The sequence below is a fragment of the Thalassophryne amazonica genome, chromosome 10, assembly GCF_902500255.1.
Source record: "Thalassophryne amazonica chromosome 10, fThaAma1.1, whole genome shotgun sequence".
In the NCBI taxonomy this organism is placed as follows: Eukaryota; Metazoa; Chordata; class Actinopteri; order Batrachoidiformes; family Batrachoididae; genus Thalassophryne; species Thalassophryne amazonica.
This window is the reverse complement of record NC_047112.1, coordinates 41,877,144-41,897,528: the sequence shown is the minus strand read 5'-3', so window position 1 is coordinate 41,897,528 and position 20,385 is coordinate 41,877,144. Positions and strand designations below refer to the sequence as shown.

The 20,385-nt window shown below is 43.3% G+C and overlaps 1 protein-coding gene across 2 annotated transcripts in view; it reads right to left on the bottom strand.

The window, feature by feature from the left end:
- LOC117518691 (guanine nucleotide-binding protein subunit beta-4) overlaps window positions 1-20,385 on the bottom strand; it is an 84,854-nt gene that overhangs the window by 46,151 nt on the left and 18,318 nt on the right. The window contains exon 1 of one of the 2 annotated variants that reach the window (XM_034179913.1): window positions 3,757-3,956. The exons of the other annotated variant lie outside the window; for it this stretch is intronic. The gene's annotated coding sequence lies outside the window, so the exon portion shown is untranslated. Of the gene's footprint in view, window positions 1-3,756; window positions 3,957-20,385 lie in introns of those variants that run through there. 2 annotated transcript variants of the gene reach the window in all.

Below are 20,385 nucleotides of genomic sequence, written 5' to 3'. Positions count from 1 at the left end.
AGATAGGCCATGGAAGATTCCATTAAATTTTGGAGGTGATCCAGATCCAGATTCTGGATCAAGTTTTCCATTATAAAGGCTTTGAAGGATTACATCAAAACTACTTCAGGGATTCTCACCAAATTTGCAGCACAGATGCATATTAGGCCAGGAAAGAGTCCACTGAATTTGGGAGGAGATCTGGATTCTAGATCAAGATTTCACTTTGTATAGCCTTTGAAGGATTACGCCGAAACGGCTTCACAGATTCTCACCAAATTGCCGGTTGCACCACAGATGCATATTACGCCATGAAAGACTCCATCAAATTTTGATGGAGATCTGGATCCACTGTCGCAGACCGAAGGGTCCCAAAAAAACAAACAAAAAAAAAAAAAAAAATCGGTCCGCCCTGCCTTCAATGCACAAGTCAGCAGCCACGTTTCACAGATTATCACCTCATTTCTGCTTAAAACTGCACTCCAGTCATTTATCTCAGCGACATATCTGAAGCTTTTGTGCAACAATCATTTCCACATAAATACAGCATTATTTCATCAGAAAAGACTGAGGAAGCCATCAAAGCGCCACAGGTACATGAGCTGCTAGCTGCTGCGTTCACTGCGCGTCCGTCATTTCAGAGCATTACTGATTATCGCCTCGTTTCTGCTTAAAACTGACTTTAGAATGATTTAAGAGGTTTTACCTTGTCATCTGATGGTTAATAATCCCATTAATCCATTTGATCTCTTTGGGTGAAGAGAGTCTGTCTCAGAAGAGCTGCTGTGGTCTGAAATGATGCATGCGGAGTGGAGGCAGGGCAGACCAATTTTTAGGGGGGGACCGTCCGGTCTGTGACACCGGATTCTGGATCACGTTTCACTTCATAGGCTTTTAAGGATTATGTCAAAACTACTTCATGGATTATCACCAAATTTGCCCCACAGATAGATATTATGGCATGGAAGACTCCACTGAATTCTGAAGGTGATCTGGATTGGCAGACGTCAAATATCTTTGATTGCTCTTGTTTAAATTGCTTATATCGGTTAAATTAAACCCGAGTCACCAAATTATTGCAAGTGTCCTCTCATATGCATGGTGCCAGTGGACCGAGCAGTCAGAGCTGCTGCTGAGTTCAACACACACAGCTGTGGTACTCATTTCAAAGATACATTGACACATTCCTTCAAGTTAAACGCACAAATTATTTTATTCATAGAGATCATCAACAGTGCAAGTCAGGGACACTGTTTCATAACACGGATGGTGCAGACGCAGTGAGAACAGCCAGTGTACCAATGCAAGTTTTATAAAACATCTACTCTTTCCTTTGCTTCAAATACATGCCACGTGTGTTCTTGATGGAAAGTCATTTTTTGTAAATGATAACAACAACCTTCAATCAATATTACGCTGACTGTCCTAGTTTTACTCCTCATCTTGGAGACTAAGATGAGGAGTATCACCTGCATTCTGAGGGAGCGTCAGCTTTAACAGTTCTGCCACGTGGCTGGTTTCTCTGTGCTGAACCAGCAAGTAGGTGCTGGAGTGTTGAGGACACCCATAGGTGGAGAAGGCCAAGGGAATGCCCTCGTTTCACCTGGCTGCAGCAGATATGGCCATTTTAGAGATGGGAGAATGGACCGGTTGTGTGCCTGAGTGGGTACCACCCAGGATCCAAGGCTGTTAATTTTAAAAAGTAAATAAAAGAAAGAAGCAGCTTGGATTGAATATGTTCATTTTGTTTTTCCCATAATACATAGAGCTGTTACAGTATCAAGCATGCGCAGTGGAATGACTAATGTGCTTGCAATCTGATTTGTGCAATATCTTGGAAGGAAAATACTGAATTGAACTTATTTTGGCACAAAAACTCGACCATAACAAAAACTGATACACAAAACCACAGTGACGTTCAACCGCAAAGGGGGTGAGCAGAAGCAAAGCTTATAAACGCCCACCCCATATATACATCAATCAATTCAATCAATTTTTTTTATATAGCGCCAAATCACAACAAACAGTTGCCCCAAGGCGCTTTATATTGTAAGGCAAGGCCATACAATAATTATGTAAAACCCCAACGGTCAAAACGACCCCCTGTGAGCAAGCACTTGGCTACAGTGGGAAGGAAAAACTCCCTTTTAACAGGAAGAAACCTCCAGCAGAACCAGGCTCAGGGAGGGGCAGTCTTCTGCTGGGACTGGTTGGGGCTGAGGGAGAGAACCAGGAAAAAGACATGCTGTGGAGGGGAGCAGAGATCGATCACTAATGATTAAATGCAGAGTGGTGCATACAGAGCAAAAAGAGAAAGAAACAGTGCATCATGGGAACCCCCCAGCAGTCTACGTCTATAGCAGCATAACTAAGGGATGGTTCAGGGTCACCTGATCCAGCCCTAACTATAAGCTTTAGCAAAAAGGAAAGTTTTAAGCCTAATCTTAAAAGTAGAGAGGGTGTCTGTCTCCCTGATCTGAATTGGGAGCTGGTTCCACAGGAGAGGAGCCTGAAAGCTGAAGACTCTGCCTCCCATTCTACTCTTACAAACCCTAGGAACTACAAGTAAGCCTGCAGTCTGAGAGCGAAGCGCTCTATTGGGGTGATATGGTACTACGAGGTCCCTAAGATAAGATGGGACCTGATTATTCAAAACTTATAAGTAAGAAGAAGAATTTTAAATTCTATTCTAGAATTAACAGGAAGCCAATGAAGAGAGGCCAATAAGGGTGAGATATGCTCTCTCCTTCTAGTCCCCGTCAGTACTCTAACTGCAGCATTTTGAATTAACTGAAGGCTTTTTAGGGAACTTTTAGGCCAACCTGATAATAATGAATTACAATAGTCCAGCCTAGAGGAAATAAATGCATGAATTAGTTTTTCAGCATCACTCTGAGACAAGACCTTTCTGATTTTAGAGATATTGCGTAAATGCAAAAAAGCAGTCCTACATATTTGTTTAATATGCGCTTTGAATGACATATCCTGATCAAAAATGACTCCAAGATTTCTCACAGTATTACTAGAGGTCAGGGTAATGCCATCCATAGTAAGGATCTGGTTAGACACCACGTTTCTAAGATTTGTGGGGCCAAGTACAATAACTTCAGTTTTGTTGTGTTGCGGCTTTTTTTATTTTCCCATTTGTAACCCTAACCCCCCTAGACTTATCCTCATATGACATATACTGTAAGTCAGGTAGGTACCAGTTTAGTTGCACACATCTGAACTTTTTCTAAATTGTTTTTACCTTTCTAAATAAGGCGACCAGGCTTGTACACAATAACTTGTACAAAATTAAAAATAAATGTAAGATTTCATTCATCTCCAGACGTACGAGACACGTACGATGTGTCTCCCCCCCGCCCCCCAACCCCCCCAAAAAATTAAGCTACCAGTTGCACCTCTAAAGCAGAGAAGACAAATCATGAACATCAGAAGGGAAACGTGTATCCTTCAATCACAAGCAAAACTGGTGGATGAAATAGAAATGAATTAATGTTGCAAATAAAAAAATTGCGCTCAGTCAGACTGTGAAGGCCGCCTTTTCAAAGTGGTTAATTTTTAGTAGTAGCAAGGAAAGGGGAGAAAAAACCCCAGCCTCAGAACAGTTCGGTGAAGAACAATACTACTGCCAAAAGAAATAATATATTCAACTCGGGCCCGCCTTTAAATCTACATGTTTACGCGAAATTAAACGAATCAAATGCTGCGAACAAAGCAGGAAATAGCCCAAAACGCAACAAAATACCAAGACAGACTGCTGCACGTCCTTACCCGAAAGAAGATTTCTGGCTTTGTTCGTGCTTCCAATCCGTTTCAAACCAGTGCGTTTTTAAAAGACAATCATGGTTCCAGATGTGACACAAATCGTAAAAGTAACCGTATTAATCGAAGGACAATTAGCTCAGTTCACTGGCTCAGAAGTGGGTCGGATTTGCCTAAAATTTTCACCAAGCTAATCACCACACCCATGTAAGTGGGAACATGGCAACAGCCTACGCTGAGGGGCGTTTAGCCGCAGCGGACGTGTTTTGTGATGGAATAACTAACAGAACAATTTACAGAATCTCAGTGTTTTACAATTGCGGTTTGTGGTTTTTGACAGGCTTTCAGTCAGCTCGATAATTACTCTCCCTCCAGCGGAGGAAATCAGTTGAAAATAGTTTTGAACCCTAAGAGGAAAATGGTAGCGTCCGTCGGTCCCCCATAACAAAAAGGATCCAGGAAACAAACCTGTAAAAACTGTAGTATCAATATGATTCATAATAAAACAGCCTCGGTCTGATAAATGTCAAACCATATTTTACCAGTTTTTTAAAATAGGCGAGTTGATAAATTGCAGTATTTGCTGGTGGAAAATGGGAACTACTCAAATCTAGACCAAAAGTTTTGTGTTTGTGTGTGTGTGTGTTTTGTGAAGTTGTAAATAAGCCATACAACAGAGGAAAAGTACAAAATTAACCAGTTCAGTTAATTTATGATTATGATAGTATATTTGTGATCATAGAATTAGTGCATACCACTGCTAAGGGCCCTATCTTATTTTTTTTAATTATTTACATTTTTTGGAGTTACTTAACTTTTCATAGGTGTGTCCCTATTTGTAGGCCCACCTCAAGTTTTAAGGTTCCATTTTCATTGAATTTTGTAAAAATGAGCTCTTTAGTAAAATGCCACATTTTTCACTTTAAAATCCTGTCACTGCGCCATTATGAGAATGACCCTCAAACTAAAATTGTACCTTTTCACAAAGTTTTATGAAAACCAGTTGTATTAATATGGCATGTCTTGCAATCCTACTAAAACAAATAAATAAACAAACAAACAAGCATGAATTTCTTGGCTTCTCTTGCATTTGGCCAAAATATAATTGAAAGTATATTTCTAAGTTAGAACTAACATTCAAACAGAGTTCTGACAAAGAAATAAAACAAAATGAATACACAAATGTTGGAGCGTTGCTGGACATATTTCAATTTTTTTTTTAAATTTATTATCATTTATATAGCGCCAAATCACAACAGAGTTGCCTCAAAGCGCTTCACTCAGGTAAGGTCTAACCTTACAAACCCTCAGAGCAACAGTGGTAAGGAAAAACTCCCTCTGAGGAAGAAACCTCAAGCAGACCAGAATCAAAGGGGTGACCCTCTGCTTGGGCCATGCTACATGCTATCTTAAGAACTCAAAAAGATGGAAGAAAAACATTGGTAAAAGTGCAACATATACCCATATGTCAATGTGACACAATAATATAATAGTTTTTTTCACAAGTCTTATTTATAGTAACTGTCATACATAGACACAACAGAAAACCAAAAGAGCCAGTTACTTAATGCTGTCTGTGTATTAGCACTTTTGATTTTAAAAGATAGATTTGCAATTATTACGGATTAATTCATCATGGCATATTGACTTTTTATACATTTATTAAATCAAATTAGCCAGATGTAAACAGGCCACTATAAAAATCTATAAAAGTGTCGATATGACATTTTCATTAAAATACTCTCAGGCCTAAAAAAAAAATTGACCAAGTGTAGTTGTGCTCAAAGGTTTACATACTCTGGCAGATTTTTTATTTATTTATTTATTTTATTTTATTTTATTTTATTTTATTTTTTGGCCATTTTTCAGAGAAAATTAATAACACAAACTTTTTTTCCACTCATGGTCAGTGGTTGTGTGAAGCCATTTATTGTCAAACAGCTGTTTACTCTTTTTAAATCATAATGACAACAGAAACTACCCAAATGACCCTGATCAAAAGTTTACATACCCCAGTTCTTAATACAGTGCATTGCCCCCTTTAACATCAATGACAGCTTGAAGTCTTTTGTGGTAGTTGTGGACCAGGCTCTTTATTTTCTCTGATGGTAAAGCTGTCCATTCTTCTGGGAAAAATTGTCCCTAGTTCCTGTAAATTCCTGGGCTGTCTTGCATGAACTGCGCATTTGAGATCTCCCCAGAGTGGCTCAATGACACTGAGGTCAGGAGACTGATATGGCCACTCCAGAACCTTCACTTTATTCTGCTGTGGCCAATGATGGGTCAACCTGGGCTTCTGTTTTGTATCATTGTCATGTTGGAACTACGTCTCATGCACAGCTTCCGGTGTGATGAGTGCAAATTTTCCTCCAGCATTTTCTGATAACATGCTGCATTCGTCCTGCCATCAATTTTGACCAAGTTTCCTGTGCCTTTGTAGCTCACACATCCCCAAAACATCAGTGAACCATCTCTGTGTTTCACAGTAGGCATGGTGTATCTTTCATCGTAGGCCTTGTTGACTCTTCTCCAAATGTAATGTTTATGGTTGTGGCCAAAAAGTTCAATTTTGGTCTCATCACTCCAAATGACTTTGTTTTCTGTGCTGTTTGGCAACCTGACCATGCGGCCCATTTTTCTTCAAGTGCCCCTTATTGTGCATCTTGAAACAGCCCCATCACTTTTTTTCCAGAGAGTCCTGTATTTCATCTGAAGTTATTTGTGGCTTTTTCTTTGCATCCCAAACAATTTTCCTGGCAGTAGTTGCTGAGATTTTTGTTGGTCTTCCTGACTGTGGTTTGGTTCCAACAGAATCCCTCATTTTCTACTTCTTAATAAGAGTTTGAACAATACTGACTGGCATTCTCAGTCCCTTGGGTATCTTGATACATCCCTTTCCTGTTTTGTACAGTTATAGTTCAATTACCTTTTTCTTTGACAATTCTTTTGCTTTCCCTACGACTCAGATACCAGAAACGTCAGTGCAGCATGGGATGAAAGATGCAAGGGTCTGTCAGGAGTCAGAAACTTACTGACCTTTTATACACACACACTGATTACAAGCAAACATAGGTCAGGATGGTTACCTTTTGCAGCTATTCAAACCCACTTGTGTCAACTTGTGTGCATGTTATCAGGCCCAAATCACCAGGGTATGTCACGTTTTGGTCATTTGGTAGTTTCTGTTGTCATTCTGATTTAAAAAGAGTAAACACAGTTGTCTGACAATAAATGGCTTCACACAACCACTAACCATGAGTGGAAAAAAAAGGTTTTTGTGTTATCTATCATTCATATCTTTGAAAAATGGCCAAAAAATTAAAAATTCTGCGTAAACGTTTGAGCACAACTTTGTTAAAATTTGTTTTGCATAGGAGCTCAAACAGTTCTAATTTCAAGTTTAAACTGAAGACAAAAGTAGCTCTGGTATGAGAGGAAACTGTCACAGGCCAAAACCCTGAGTTTACACTGAGAGAGAAAAAGACAAAAAAAAAAAAATCCACAACCATTGTAAAGAATGACAAGAATAAATAGAAATTAATCAGACAGTCTAAAAACCAAAATGATGACAATGCACACAAAGGTGTGAGGCTTAGATTGTGCAAAGAGAATGGTGTGCCAAAACTTTTATCATGGCTCACCAGGGTTTGGCCTGCATTGGGCTTATTGAAAATTCTCTCTCCATTAGGACAGGATGAATTTTTAATGGACCCAAATGAAAGAGAACAGTGGGATAGACCTTTCCACATCTCTGCACGAGCCAAAATCAATGAAGGGAAGATGAAAGTTCCCCCCACCTTGGTTTCCTTTCAGAGTGGCATAGGGTCAGATTAAGTCAAAATGAATTCACACCTTGTTGTGATCAGTGGATTGGGTGGGTCAGTCCAGTTCATCTCATATTATGATGAGACAATGATAACAGCAATTTCCCATATGTTGTCTCTGATCTGATAGTGCGTATTGGAAATTTAGTTTGAACAGACTTACTTCTTCACAAAAACTTCTGAAAAGTTGATACACAAATTCTGAACAAAGTCATGATGATAATGCAAAATGACACGTGTTAGAAACATGAGGATGACATAATCCTGGATCTGCAGTTCATGCATGTCTGCTGTTTCTCAGTCATTTTTTTCATGTTTACACAAGTTGGATCAAATGTAATCTACAACTTCAAATCAGTAAAGGTTGGGACAGTATGGAAAAAGCAAATAAAAAACCCTGCATAGATTTCCTTTCATATGGCTAGCATATTGGCATATTATGTTACTATGCTTTTTACTTACTAATCTTTTATTGTGCTTTTTAAAAATCTTTTAATTAATTTGATTTTTTTTTTTTTTTGGATTGTTTTGTGTGAAACGCCTTGAGGCGACTCTGTTGTGATTTGGCGCTATATAAAGTTAATAAATTGAATTGAAATTGATTCTGACATTTGCTTTGATTTATATTTCACTGCAGACAGTATAGTCCCAAAATATTGCATGTTTTTTTGTGGTCAGCTGAATTCCAATAGTTAAAATACATCAATTACTGCAATTAAGGCCTACAACACATGCCACATAAGGTTGTTGGGTTTTTTTTTTTTGGTCTCAAAATTTTCTCACATTTTCTTTTGGGGACAGGTCAGGACTGCAGGCAAGCCACTCCAGTACCCATAACTACGAGGTCTATTAGAAAAGTATCCGACCTTATTATTTTTTTTCAAACACCATATGGATTTCAATCACGTGTGATTGCATCAGACAAGCTTGAACCCTCGTGCGCATGCGTGAGTTTTTCCACGCCTGTCGGTTGTGTCATTCGCCTGTGAGCAGGCTTTGAGTGAGGAGTGGTCCAGCCCCCTCGGCAGATTTTCATTGTCAGGAAATGGCGGAATGATTTGGGCTTTTTTTCCATCAGAATTTTTTCAGAAACTGTTAGAGACTGGCAGCTGGAAACCATTCGAAAAATTTATCTGGCTTTCGGTGAAAATTTTACAGGCTTCACAGAGCATAAGTACTGTTACTACAGCTTTAAGGACGCTCGGCGCGCCGCGCTCCGTGCCGCCATTGAACCACAAACCACCGGATCATTTTTAAACAGATGGCTCTGTGGAGACGGGACCGTCGTGTGCACTTTCTCTGGTTATCACAAGAGCTGGACATCAGCCATTTTCCGGCAGATTTCACTTTTAACAAGAGATTTTGTCATGGAAAGCCGAGCGGAGGCTTCGCGCGTCACGACAGATTTGCTGATGGAGCGAGACAAAACCACCTCCATTTTGGTCTCATAGGACGGCTTTGAGATGGCGTTCAGACAGCTGTCGGTGGTTTTTCCATCGAGTGATTATTCGAGAAATTGTGGATGTGCCTGGACATGCCAGAACATGTCCCGTGAGGCTTCATCACGGCGTTGCTGTGCACCATGCGGCACCGCCGCGATGCCCAGAATTCCTCCGCACGTCTGTCTCAATGTGCCGAAAAAGTGCTGATGTCCACGTCTTTTCACAATTCCTGTGCTAGTCAGACAACGTCCCGGATAAAACACAGCGTCCAGTTTGGAAATGAACTGCACATTCCACTGTTACAGTAGTTTTTATCATGGAAAGAGGATCAGAGGCTTCACGCGTCGCGGCGGTGCCGCATGGCGCACAGCAACGCCGTGATGAAGCCTCACGGGACATGTTCTGGCATGTCCAGGCACATCCACAATTTCTCGAATAATCACTCGATGGAAAAACCACCGACAGCTGTCTGAATGCCATCTCAAAGCTGTCCTGTGAGACCAAAACGGAGGTGGTTTTGTCTCGCTCCAGTAGTGAATCCATCGTGACGTGCGAAGCCTCCGTTCGGCTTTCCATGACAAAATCTCTTGTTAAAAGTGAAATCTGCCGGAAAATTGTTGATGTCCAACTCTTGTGATAACCAGAGAAAGTGCACACGATGGTCACGGATCCAGACAGCCATCTGTTTAGAAATGAAATGGTCGTTCAGCCTGTCGATGGCGGCTTCGGACAGCCGCTGGGGGCCGTCCTTAAAGCGACAGTAACACTCCTTATTCTCTTCCAAGCCCGTAACATTTTCACCGAAAGCCAGATACATTTTTCTAATGGTTTCCAGCTGCCAGTCTCTAACAGTTTCTGAAAAAATTCTGATGGAAAAAAAGCCCAAATCATTCCGCCATTTCCTGACAATGAAAATCTGCCGAGGGGGTGGACCACTCCTCACTCAAAGCCTGCTCACAGGCGAATGATGCAAACCAACAGGCGTGGAAAAACCCACGCATGCGCACGAGGGTTCAAGCTTGTCTGACGCAATCACACGTGATTCAAATCCATATGGTTTTTGAAAAAAATAATAAGGACAGATACTTTTCTAAGAGACCTCGTACTTCTTCTACAACGATACCTTTAATATTTGTAGAATGTGGTTTTGCATTGTTACTGCAGGGCTCGACAGTGATGCTTAACCACTCAACACTGGCAAGTGAACAGTAATATCGGACGAGTGACCCATGCTCCTCTCTTGCCCTATTAATTTTCAGGCACATTTAGAGTAAAATCTGGTCAAAAATCTAATTATTTCAGTGATGTTCCTGGGGTGGCAGAAGCGTTTTCTGATTGACTGATTTAAGATAATTGGAACCCCATTCTCTAAATGAGTGCACATTTCCCCCTCATCTCATATGTGCGTTGTCATTGGGATGAGCAGGCACGTGCAGCTTAGCATTCAGCAGAGAGCACAAATGTTTTGAAAGTACATCATCACACTGCTTCACATTAAATACTCAACACACTTCTATTTTGTCACAGTAATTATCAGTCATGTGGTTGCTGTTTCAGAGCACAGTGCCGATGCAAAAATAGTAGGCAGCTCCCTCGAGGTGAAAACTTAAAAAAAAAATCTATATTTTGATCTCCTTTTCTTCGAATATGTACCATGTGTGTTTCTCTCGAACTGCACATGATGGAAACTTCTTACTATATAGCGTTTTACATGTAAGTATTAGTGCAGCAGATAACTGAAACAATCATGCAAATGGTGATAAAAGCATCAAATTTGGCAGAAATACTCCTTAGACACTTGTCTTTTGAAAAAACTGATTGGCCTTGACTTTTCAATCGGTGTTCAGGTAGGGATCAATTGAAGAATTACACAGAGGTCAAAATTAAAAGATGCTCCAATCATATTGAAAAATATTCCACATCATTTGCCTGATCATAAAGATCCGAAAAAGGTATAATTTGGACTATATGTGACTGAATTCTATGGAGTTATGGGATAAAAACAGCAAGAATGGTGACAAAGCTCAGTTTCATTTTGTACAGGGGTCAAAAGTTAAAGTTGCTCCAATTTTGGTAAAAAGTGATGCAAATTATTGGTTGAGCTAATAGGATTAATAAATGGAATAGTTTTGACAGTGCTGAATGCTTGGTCTCCAAAGTAAAGGTCAAACAAGGTCTACATCTATTGGATTCTATGATATGTGACATACGTTACCCCGTAACGTGATAAGTAAGGATGATACATGGTCCAAACTATTCCTTTTTAAAACCGCGTTAACTCAACTAGTAATTTGCATCACTTTTTACCAAAATTGGTGTTGTGAAAGTGTAGTGACACGGACCCACAACAGGGGGAGCAAATGAACGGTCAATAGATGAGCCAAAAATTAACAATTTAATGTTGTGAAGGAGCACAACAAACATACAGACAATCTCAGAATATGATTACAGTCAATCCACAAAGGTGACGTGTGGGCAGGCTCGAGGATAGAAGACGTCTGTCCTGAGAAGAGCCGGAACCACACGATTTCCGCCGCCACCGAACCTGGTGAATACTGGAGCCGCCAAGTCCCGAATTCCCAGGTGATCACCGTCCCCGACTGTCGGATCTGGTACTGCTGGCGAGAACAAAGGCAGTCAAGTGTGGGTGTGTGTACACCCCGTAACAACAACGGTGGGAATGCCACCTCCACCTCTCACTCAATATGTAGCAGAGTACCGCAGTGATTCCTCAGGGGAAAAGAGTGCAGTCCAGCACTCAATCAGCTCCCGCAGACAGAGGATAACAGGTACTCCTGCAAAGACTCACAATATACAGATTGATGTGTAAAACACAAACGGCTGAGTATATTACCTCCAATGAAGTACGATATCTCTGCAACGAGGTGGAGATGACGTCTGGTCTTTATGGAGTGAGATGATGTTGAGTAGATGGGTGACAGCTGTCAAGAGATAATGAGTGACAGCTGTCACCCCCGGCTGTGTCCGTGGCGGCAGTGCTCTCTCGTGCCTGAAGCCCGCACTTCAGGCAGGGCGCCCACTGGTGGTGGGCCAGTAGTACCTCCTCTTCTGGCGGCCCACACACAACAGGACCCCCCCCTCAACGGGCGCCTCCTGGCGCCCGACCAGGCTTGTTCGGGTGACGGTGGTAGAAGTCGGCCAGGAGGGCCGGATCCAGGATGAAGCTCCTCTTCACCCAGGAGCGTTCTTCGGGTCCATACCCCTCCCAGTCCACCAAGTACTGGAACCCCCGGCCCATCCGACGGACGTCCAGGAGCCGGCGCACCGTCCAAGCCGGCTCCCCGTCGATGATCCGAGCAGGAGGCGGCGCCGGTCCGGGAACACAGAAGGGTGAGGTGTGGTGAGGTTTGATTCGTGACACGTGAAAAACCGGATGGATCCGCAGTGAAGCCGGGAGTTGGAGCTTCACTGCGGCAGGACTGAGGACTTTGAGGATCTTGAATGGTCCGATATATCTGTCCTGAAGTTTCGGGGAGTCCACCTGGAGGGGGATGTCCTTCGTGGAAAGCCACACCTCCTGCCCGGGCTGGTAAGCAGGGGCCGGGGATCGCCGGCGGTCTGCATGGGTCTTCGCCCTCGTCCGGGCCTTCAACAAGGCAGAACGGGCGGAGCGCCACACCCGACGGCACTTCCGCAGGTGGGCCTGGACCGAGGGCACACCGACCTCTCCCTCCACCACGGGAAACAACAGGGGCTGATACCCCAAACACACCTCAAATGGGGAGAGGCCGGTGGCAGAGGACACCTGGCTGTTATGCGCATACTCGATCCAGGCCAGATGTTTACTCCAGGCCATCGGGTGTGCGGACGTCACACAGCGTAGAGCTTGCTCCAATTCCTGATTGGCCCGTTCTGCCTGTCCATTGGTCTGCGGATGATACCCGGACGAGAGGCTCACAGTAGCCCCCAGTTCCCGGCAGAAGCTCCTCCAGACGTGTGAGGAGAACTGGGGACCACGATCTGAGACGATGTCGGTGGGTATCCCATGCAGACGGACGACGTGGTGGACCAGGAGGTCTGCTGTCTCCTGGGCTGTTGGGAGCTTCGGGAGGGCCACGAAGTGGGCCGCCTTGGAGAATCGGTCCACTATCGTGAAGATGGTGGTGTTGCCCTGGGACGGCGGGAGGCCCGTGACGAAATCCAGGTCGATGTGGGACCAGGGGCGATGAGGCACAGGTAACAGCTGGAGAAGTCCTTGGGACCTTTTATGGTCTGCCTTGCCCCTGGCACAGGTGGTGCAGGCCTGGATGTACTCCCGGACGTCGGCCTCCATAGACGCCCACCAGAAGCGCTGCCGGACAACTGCCACGGTCCTTCGCACCCCTGGATGACAGGAGAGCTTGGAACCGTGACAGAAGTCCAAGACTGCAGCTCTGGCCTCTGGTGGGACGTACAACCGGTTCTTCGGACCTGTTCCTGGGTCCGGGCTCCGATCTTCTCCACGTCCCAGGTGAGGGTGGCCACGATAGTGGACTCAGGCAGGATGGGCTCCGGTGGATCCGACAGTGCAGTTTTGACCTCCTCTTCGTGTACCCGGGACAAGGCATCCGACCTCTGGTTCTTGGTCCCGGGGCGATAGGTGATCCGGAAGTCAAAACGCCCGAAGAACAGTGACCAGCGGGCTTGCCTGGGGTTCAGCCGCTTGGCGGTCCTGATATACTCCAGGTTCCGATGGTCAGTGAAAACCGTGAACGGCACAGACGCTCCCTCCAACAGGTGTCTCCACTCCTCAAGAGCCTCTTTCACCGCAAGGAGTTCTCGATTGCCGACGTCATAGTTCCGTTCAGCCAGGGTCAACCTGCGTGAAAAGTAGGCACACGGGTGAAGAACCTTATCAGTCTCTCTGCTTTGGGATAGCACGGCTCCTATCCCTGAGTCAGGGGCGTCCACTTCAACCACGAACTGGCGGCTAGGGTCGGGCTGCACCAAAACTAGCGCAGTAGAGAACCGTCGTTTCAACTCCTTGAACGCGGCTTCGCACCGATCCGACCAGGTGAAGGGGACTTTTGGAGAGGTCAGGGCTGTCAGGGGGCTAACTACCTGTCTGTAGCCCTTAATGAACCTCCTATAGAAATTAGCGAAGCCGAGGAACTGTTGCAGCTTCCTACGGCTTGTTGGTTGGGGCCAATCTCTCACTGCCACAACCTTGGCCGGATCAGGGGCGACGGAGTTAGAGGAGATGATAAACCGCAGGAAGGACGAGGTCACATGACGCGCTTGGCAAATATGGCTGCTTGAAAACGACTGGCGTCCCCTCCGCACCTTATTTTATATTTTAGCTCAACAAGGAGCGATCATAACTACGCAGTAATACTCTCATTTTGTTGCTAACATGCCAAACAATACGAGAAGTGCAACTAAACCGACTATGACTGCGGGAATCGGGAGCGGTAAAAGCTCCGAGTTTGCCGGCGCGAGTCAAGCTAATGCTAAGGCTAATCAAAGGCCTCTCCTTTCTCCACCAAGCTCTGTGGTGGAGGAGGTATACGCGCTGGAGTCTGCCGGCGTCCCTGGTGAGGTAGCACGGGAGCTCGCTAAACTCGCTGCACTCATACTGGAGAAGTCGGACAGTCATGATAAGAAACTTGAGGAGATTCGTGTTACAACAAGTGCTACAGAGAGTAAGCTCACTGACATTGGTAACCGTATTAGCAACGTGGAGAGTCGCCTGGGATTTCTGGAGGACGCACAGGAGAGGCTGGAGACTAATCCCCCGGCTACCAGCAGGGAGGTCGAGGTACTCAGGGAGAAGCTGGATGAGGTCGAAAATCGCGAACGCAGATGTAATTTACGTTTCGTTGGCTTCCCAGAGTCCTGTGAGAACAACGACGCGGTCTCTTTCCTGGAGGGGATTATTCCGTCGCTATTTGATATCAGCTTTGTCAAGGGTTTGGAAGTGGAAAGAGCATACAGACTTGGAGCTATGCCCAGAAGCCAGAATGGTGAGCAGCCCACTCGCTCCAGAGCGATAATAGCCAGATTTCTGAGACTTCAGGATCGGGAACGCATCGTTGAAGCTGCACGAAAGAAGGGGAGGGTAACTTGGGGAGGACAACGCATTATGGTCTTCCCGGATTATTCCAAGATGCTGAACGAAAAACGGGCGAAGTTCAAGGACTGCAAGAAGCTCCTGCACGACAAGAACATTCGTTTTGCATTGATCTACCCAGCTATGCTCGTTGTGAAGACAGCGCAGGGACCCAGGCGTTTCGAAGACCATAAGAAGGCCATGTCGTTTATCCATTCACTTGACTGAGGTATTCCCAGCTCGCGGTGACACACGGATTCTGTGAAGACACACTACTGTGTAGACTCTGACTTTTGATGGGCACTTCTGCCATTAAGGCTTGTTATTTTGACGGGATGAGGGCTTCTAGAGGTGAGAGAAAATGTTTTTTTTTTGGGAGGGTTGTTTGTCAATTGTTATTCTGATGAATATAATGCTCTTTGTTGTAGCCAAAGTTACTATAGGTTGGGATGTATAATATTATTTTGTTAGATAATAACCTGTTACCAACTCACACATATGTGGGGGGAGGGGCTGGGATGCCTTGGGCAGCGTAAGTTAAGTGTATGTTCGCAGACTTTGATAAGGGAAGTTCTGGAGGGAGAGGGGGGGTTGTTTTTTGTTGTGGTGGGTTTTTCTTTTTTAAGTCTTGTTTTATTTTTGTCTTTATTTTTTATATGCTACCAATACAGTTTTATTCACAGCACCACTTATTGCTTGTCCATCTGATCAATGACACCTAATAATTTAAGTTTAATGAGCTGGAATGTTAGGGGTCTCAATAATGTCATAAAGAAAAGGAAAATTTTTATCTTTTATTAAATCTAAAAAGTGCGATATTGTCTTTATCCAGGAGACACATTTATCTCGACAAGAATCTCAGAGGCTCCGTTTTGGATGGGTGGGTTTTGTTGGCTCAAGTAGCGGAACCAGCAAAAGTAGAGGTGTAGCAACGTTAATTAATAGGAATTTACTATTTAAATGCCTGAAACAGAGTGTAGATGAGGCGGGCAGGATGTTAATTATGCTGTGTGAAATTCAAGGCACAAATATTATCTTAGCTAATATTTATGCTCCCAACACTGATGACCCGTCTTTTTTTGGCCAGCTGGAAAAAAAAGATTTCAGATCTGGGGGACTATCCTGTTTTGTTGGCAGGGGATTATAACGAGGTGATGGATGGAACATTAGACCGAAGCAAATGTCTTACTCGCACAACAAGAGGAAATCAATCACTCAAAGCAATGTCTGATGCCTGCGCCCTAGTAGATGTGTGGCGGTTACAAAATCCAATGGGCAGGGACTATACCTTTTATTCCTCCCCTCATGTTTCCTTTTCGCGAATAGATTTCTTTTTAATATCCCAATCTTTAATGCCAGCTGTTGTTAATAGCAGTATTGGTAATATAATATTATCAGATCATAGTCCAGTTTATCTCTCCTTGATCGCGTTTAATGCTATTACTAGAACCCCCAGGTGGAGATTAAATTCTAGTCTGTTAATGGAGGACGCTTTTATAAATTTTCTTAAATCACAAATTAATTTGTACAAGGAGACAAATATTCCTTCTGCCCCTTCAGCAGGAGTGGCTTGGGAGGCATTGAAGGCCTTTTGAGGGGCAATATTATTCAACAGGCTTCTTTCAGAAAGAAAGAAAATATGAAACAGCTTGCCAATTTGGAGAAAAAAATCGAGATTACTGAGCAGATTTTTAAAAATGACTCCTCGTCTATCAACCTGGTCAAACTAACTAAACTAAAATATGAATATAATACAATAATGTCACAGAAGGCTGAATTTAGTCTTTTTCGGGCAAGACAGAAATATTTTGAGGAGGGGGACAAGGCAGGAAGGTTACTGGCGAGATATATCAAGCAAAGAGAGGCCATGAGTGCTATCTCTGCTATTAAGGACACAAATGGGCTACTCCATACAGAACCTCAAAAAATTAATGCTACTTTTACAGACTTTTATACTCAGCTCTATAGTTCGGAATCACAGGCTTCAGAGGAAGATATTAGCAGGTTTTTGCAGAGCTTAAACCTTCCCCAAGTAACCCAGGACCAAACTGAGGTTCTAGAAGCACCAATTACGGTAGCAGAAATAATTGCAGTAATTAAACATCTCCCTTCCAGTAAAGCGCTGGGCCGAGATGGGTTTACGGCCGAATTTTATAAATCTTTCCCGGAAGAATTGGCTCCAATGCTTCTAGAGGTTTATAATGAATCATTCCAAAAACAAATGCTCCCACCATCGCTATCTGAAGCTATTATAACTCTCATTTTAAAGAAGGACAAAGACCCCTCAGATTGCCGCAATTATCGACCTATTAGTTTGACCTCTTACGACAGCAAAATACTATCTAAAATCTTGGCCAATCAATTAGATCATGTCATGACTCACCTGATCCATCCTGATCAGGTGGGTTTTATACACTCCCGATGCTTAGTTGATAATGTTAGAAGGCTGCTGGACATTATGTGGGCAGTTCAAGATCGTCAGGACCCTATTGCAGCCATTTCATTGGATGCTGAAAAAGCATTCGATAGAGTCGAATGGCAGTACTTGTTTTTAACGCTCAAATATTTTGGTTTTAGTAGCAAGTTATTAATTGGATACGGCTTATATATATATGTCCAACAGCATCGGTCCTCACAAATGGCATACTTGGTCCATCGTTTAAATTAGGAAGGGGCACAAGACAGGGGGACCCCCTGTCTCCCCTTCTTTTTGCAATAGCCCTGGAACCGCTGGCGGTAGCTATACGAGGAGAAGCTAAAATTCCGGGTATTTCTATTGGCCAAAGCTGTCATAAGCTAATGCTATATGCAGACGATATCCTTTTATTTGTATCTGATCCTCAAAATTCCCTTCCTGCGCTGTTTTCTCTAATCAATACATTTTCAGATATCTCAGGGTATAAGGTCAACTGGACAAAGTCAGAGGCCCTTCCACTCACTGTTTACTGCCCCAAAACATTTTTTTCCCCTGGTACGTTTTCTTGGCCCGAAAAAGGTTTAAAATATCTAGGTATTACATTTCCCCCACAATTATCTAACCTTATAAAAATTAATTTTGATCCGCTACTTGACAGTATGAAGGTGGACATAGAACGCTGGAACCAATTGTATCTTTCAATGTGGGGTAAAGTGAACATTATTAAAATGGTTTGTACTCCCAAATTTAACTATCTGTTACAGGCTTTACCGGTATACATTCAATCATCATATTTTAAAAAGTTTGACAGGTTGTGTAAAGAATTTATATGGAATTATAAAAAGCCCAGGCTTAACTTGAAAAAACTACAGAGACCGGTGGATAGTGGAGGACTGGGAATCCCGAACTTACTGTATTATTATTATGCTTTCTCTCTCAGGCATTTATCTCATTGGTTTATGCCTCCAGAGAAAGCACCTCCTTGGCTTGTTCTTGAAAAGGAGGTCTCTGCTCCATTCACTCCATTTTATTGCTTGTCTACTAGTCTTGCCCCTCAAAACAGGCTGCACCCTGTCATGTCACACCTTCAAAGAGTGTGGAAAAGTATATCTCAGATTTTTAAATTTAATGTACACCTCAATCAAACCTCAGGTCTGTGGTACAATCCAAAACTTTGTATTAACAAAATTCCCTTTTTTTGGAAGTCTTGGTTTTTGAAAGGTGTGTCAGTGTTGGGAGATTTATATGACAATGGCATATTGAAGCCATTTGAAACCCTGGCGGGGGAATTCAATTTGCCTAGACAGGATTTCTGGAAATATTTGCAGATGCGACACCTATTAGTAAAAACTTTTGGGTCTGCTGGGTCAGCCTTCTCAATTTGTAGCCTCTTAGAAGACCTCAGGAAAATAATTAGGCAAGGTCATGCAGCTTCCAATTTTTACAAGATGTTGCTAATGGAATCGGATACCTCTTTGACATCCACTAAGCAGGCATGGGAGAAGGACTTAAATTGTACTTTCTTACAAGCTGAATCGGAGGGGATACTTAGAAATGGGAAGAAAATATCAAGAGAGCTGAGGACTCGTTTAGTCCAATTCAAAATATTACATAGGATGTACTGGACCCCTCTTAGGTTATACAAAGTGGGCTTAGCAGATAATCATAAATGTTGGAAGTGCAAGGGGGATAACGGTACACTGCTACATATGATGTGGGAGTGCCCACAAGTTCAGATCTTTTGGACAGCAGTTCATAGGGCAGTGGAGAAGATCCTGGGCAAGGACATTCCCTTTAATAATAGACTTTATGTTCTAGGGGACCCCTCAATTATAAGTGCTTTGCCTTCATTTCCCTCACAGTGGGCCCAAACAGCGATTATGCTAGGGAGAAAATTATTAGTAAAGGAGTGGAAGTCTCCTTTAGCCCCATCCCTCTCATACTGGCAGACTTCTCTCTGCCATCTAGCTTCTCTAGAGAGGTTATCTTTCAGACTACTGAACAGACCAGATGATTATGATCGCAAATGGGGCCCCTATCTGGCCTATATTCATTTAACAACATTTTCCAGCTCAAATACTCTAGGCATTTGAATAGGTTTACACAGCTAACATTGTATGCTCAGATTGGCTTGGCATAGTTGAAACTGTATGTTTGGATTTGTTTGGTACCCCCTTCCCCCCCCCTTTTTTTTTTTTTTTTTTTGCTGTTTACCACTGTATTTATACAGATGTGCATATTGGTATATTATATTCATAGACCATTTTAGCTATGCATTATTTTTATCTAAATTTTGTTGGGGTGTTGGGTGTTTTTGTGGATCACTGGAAGTTACTTGTCAAGGCCGAATGTGATGTTTGTGGTGCGTTGTTTGTTCATTGTTGGTATTGGAAAGTAATAAAAGTTAAGTCATTAAAAAAAAAACCCCAGGAAGGACAAAGACGTGCGGTGAAACTCGCACTTCTCGCCCTTCACAAACAGTCGGTTCTCTAACAACCGCTGCAGGACCTGACGTACATGCTGGACATGGGTCTCAGGATCCGGAGAAAAGATGAGAATATCGTCCAGATATACGAAGACGAATCGGTGCAGGAAGTCCCGCAAGACGTCGTTAACCAAGGCTTGGAACGTCGCGGGGGCGTTGGTGAGGCCGAACGGCATGACCAGGTACTCAAAGTGACCTAACGGGGTGTTAACGGGGTTCCATTCGTCTCCCTTCCGGATCCGAACCAGGTGATACGCATTTCTAAGATCCAGCTTAGTAAAGATTTTGGCTCCATGCAGGGGGGTGAACACGGAATCCAACAATGGCAACGGGTATCGGTTGCGAACCGTAATATCATTCAGCCCCCTGTAATCAATGCATGGACGGAGTCCGCCATCTTTCTTGCCCACAAAAAAGAAACC